Raw genomic sequence first — 4,121 nt, forward strand, 5'->3', positions numbered from 1 at the left:
ATCATTGGGAAGAGAGGCCCCTTGGTCTTGCAAACTTTATATGCCTCAGTACAGGGGAACGCCAGGGCCAAGAAGTGGGAGTGAGTGGGTAGGGGGGGATTAGGGGACTTTCGGGATAGCATTTGAAATGTAAATGAATAAAATATCTAATTAAAAAAACTTCTTTTTTTATATTTTTATTAGGTATTTTCCTCAATTACATTTCCAATGCTATCCCAAAAGTCCCCCATACCCTCCCCCCCCACTCCCCTACACTCCCACTCCCACTTTTTGGCCCTGGCGTTCCCCTGTACTGGGGCATATAAAGTTTGCATGTCCAATGCACCCATACAATGAATTTAAAAAAAAAAAAAAAGCTAGTTGTTAGAGAATCAGATGACTCAAAGCTTTAGAAAAAAGTTATTTTTATTCTTTATCAGCTCATAGAGAAATAGGTTTCATTGTAACTACTTTTAAACACTTTGTTTTCATTATTTCTAATAACATCTTAAAATGTTCTATTTTGTCAAAATAGTGAGAATTTTATAAGCTATGCAATGTTCATATAAGTGTACTTTATACCACCTTTTACTGAGTGTAGGTTAAAGATATCCCAAACCAAAAATTAGCATTTTAATCAAATTTATTCTAAATGAATCTAAAACAATGACATCATTTTAATAGAAAATAATGAAAACAATTTAATATCAAATACTAGATTAAGCCCATGAAATATAATTGAAGCTATATTTATAAAGATGATGCATTAACATAAATAAAAAAATTTGTTATATAAATCAAATAAGAAGCGATACAAGAAACTGATTTCCACAGTGCCAATAGAATCCAGAGTTTAAGTGAACGAACAGCAATACTCAATTTAACTAACTGTGGTTACAGTGTAACTAAAAAAAAAAAAATGATCTGGACAGCTGTTGTACAGTGTGTGCTTGGGGTCAACACACCCCTTCACTCTGCCTCATTCCCTTTTGAATCATCTGTGTACATGTTGGTATCCCTAGCTTGCTATAGACAGACAGACAGACAGACGGATGAATGAACTTCTAGCTTCCTTGGAGACAGCTTTTCTTTGTGCTTTTACACACTCACACACTGTTTGTATATATGAATAAAATGCAACTTTCTCTTAAGAGCTGCACCAGTTCAACAAGAGCTAACAGGAAAGGTGAAGAATAGTAACTAAGCGGAGCTGAGTGTCTGGTGATGCTTCATGTATTGAGAATAATTGTGACTAGTGTTCATTGGATGCTTGGCACTAAGTCTACATGTACTTTCTATTAGTTAAGTCATGTATTCTTCATAGTAAACTGACAAGGAAGGTGCTTGTTACCCTCACTTTACAGAGAAACACAAAACCCACATTCTGACTCCAGGCCAGGGGTTGCAGGTTGTGTACACTTACCCACTGCTCCATGTTGACTTGCCATGGCCATGTCCTCATATCCGTCACTGTTTTGGCTTTCAGCTTTACATACATGGACTTGGAGGAAAATAACGATTTACCATATTTTATCTGCAGGAGAAAAACATGTCACCTACGAGTTGAGAGCAAGAAATCTTTTTTTTTTTTCTGTTTTTGTTTTGTTTGAGACAGGTTTCTCATTGGTTATCCTGGAACACCCCCTGTAAACCAGGCTGGCCTCAAACTCACAGAGATCTTCCTGAATCTGTCTGCCAAGTGCTGGGACTAAAGGCAGGAACCAACACCGTCCAGCTGAAATCTTTTTTTCTTAAGTGCACCTAGCATAAAACCATAGATCATTTTAATATGTGATAAGAAAAATAAGAACTAAGAACTCTGTTGTAATTTTATTGCCCAATTGACAGAGAGAGAGAGAGAGAGAGAGAGAGAGAGAGAGAGAGAGGCATAGAGAGAGAGAGGCATAGAGAGAGAGAGACAGAATTCATTGTCACAGAGACTCTTTTCTAAACAAAAGCTAAAGCTTACCTCAAGTTAATGAAAAATCACAAGAACATTAAGTTATCAGGTGGCTTTTTGTGCATTTCCTCTCCCAAGAGCCTTGGACATCTGTCATCTCAGCGACTAGGAAAACGGACCAATGATCTCATTGAGGCTCTAGAGATGTCTCTCTGGGGTATGGTGAAGAATGATGCTACCTACATTGACTCTCTTCATGGGAATCCCCAATGGGTTCATTTATTTAGCATTTACCCACTGAGCACCTATCACCTTTATGGTTTTTGTACTGTTCTTGGGACTAGAGATATAGAAGAAAACAAAAAATGTCCTTGACTTGATGAAGGTTATATACTGACAAGAGAGAACAGATGATGAGAGAAATATAAGCAAATAATATAGTCATAGGTAATGTGTGAATGTGAAAAATAAAGCAGGACAGTAACATGGAGAGGGGTGGGTGTGGGAAGCTGACAAATGTAACTAGAGTTGAGGTGGCCCTGTCTAGGTGTATGATCTTTGAACAGAGACCAAAAATAATATTAAAAAAATCCAAGAGAGAGCATCCTCAGAAAGAAAACTTGTGTAGTGGTTTAAGGCAGGGATTGGTTGGTGGTCTAATGAGTCCCAGGAAGTGGGAAAGGAGATGGAGAAGTGCAAACAATCTCATGAGATGAAAGGGAGGAAGGTCCCAAGATGGCTCAAAGGTAAAAATATTTGTGTCCAAGTCTCATGACCTGAGTTCAGTCCCTACAATCCACAGGTCCTCTCTGAATGCCAAGTGGCACACACATCATGAAGAGCCTGAAGGATGTTCAGGATTCTAACTATGCCAGGACTGCAATGTAAGTCTCATGGAAACCACCGAATATTTTAAGTAGACCAATCTCTAGCTTTGTGTTATGACTTCATACTTAACCATGGCACAAAGAACAGAGTCAGAGTTGAGGTGACATCAGGGGGCTGGTACTTCAAGGTGAAGACTTGTGACCCTTGAATCAGCCTCACCTTTATGCTTACTTCCACCTTCCTTCTTTCCCTCCCTGAAATTTAGTTACATAGAAGTCTGTGTAGACTATATAGTAGTCTGGTGGTTCAGTCCTCAGGCTTAATGGCATACCCCTGTGATCATAACACTTAGGAAGTAGAGGTGGGAGGATAAGAAGTTCAAGTAATTCTCAATTGCATATGGAACTCAAGGCAAGCCAGTGCTACATGAGGAGACCCTGTCTTTAAAAAAAAATTGTCCAATAAGATGGCTCAGAAGGTAAACACATTTGCTTCCTGATGACTGTCTTTGATACCCTCAATCCACATGTGTTCTCTGAATGCTGTGATATCTCTCTCTCTCTCTCTCTCTCTCTCTCTCTCTCTCTCTCTCTCTCTCTCACACACACACACACACACACACACACACACACAAGCAAACAAAACCTCAGGGACACATACACTAATTGAGTATTAAATAAATACTCATTTAAATTTTAATAAATAAAATAAAGTAAAACATATTTTGTTTACTCAATTCTTTTACTAAAATAGATTGTATTAGTGAGGGTTCTCTAGAGTCACAGAGTGCATGGAACGTCTTTCTACATTGAGGGAATTTACTACGATGACTTAGTCTGTAGTCCAACTCCCTAACAATGGTCAGCTTCGAGTTGGAAGTCCAAGAATGTGGTAGTTTCTCAGTCCCACAAGGCTAGTTTCAGCCGGTCTTCTGTAGAAGTAGATTCCAACACATGTGTTGGCAAGTAAATGCAAGCATCAAAGAAGAGCAAACCTTCCTTCTGCCAATGTCCTTTTGTGGGTCTCCAGCAGAAGGTATGGCCCAGATTAAAGGTGTGTACCACCACGCCTGGATCTGGAATTTGTTTTGTCCCAGGCTGACCTTGAACTCAGAGATCTCTTTGCCTTAGTTTACTAGGATTAAAGGTGTGTACTACCTTGCCTGGATCTAAACTTTTCATGGTCACTATGCCTCAATATCTCCATGCCAAGATCCAAGTCAGAAACTTGTGACTTCCAGCCTCAATATCTGGATCACAGGTGAGCTCTTCAATTCTGGATTGTAGTTCATTCCAGATATAGTCAAGTTGACAACCAGGAATAGTCATTACATAGATATTCAGTAAAAATTGTATCTGTGGGTGGTATTAATAAGCTGGAAGCTATTGGACCAAATTCTTTGCTTCAGGAGGCA

The sequence above is a fragment of the Mus caroli genome, chromosome 19 (genome assembly GCF_900094665.2).
Source record: "Mus caroli chromosome 19, CAROLI_EIJ_v1.1, whole genome shotgun sequence".
Lineage (NCBI taxonomy): Eukaryota > Metazoa > Chordata > Mammalia > Rodentia > Muridae > Mus > Mus caroli.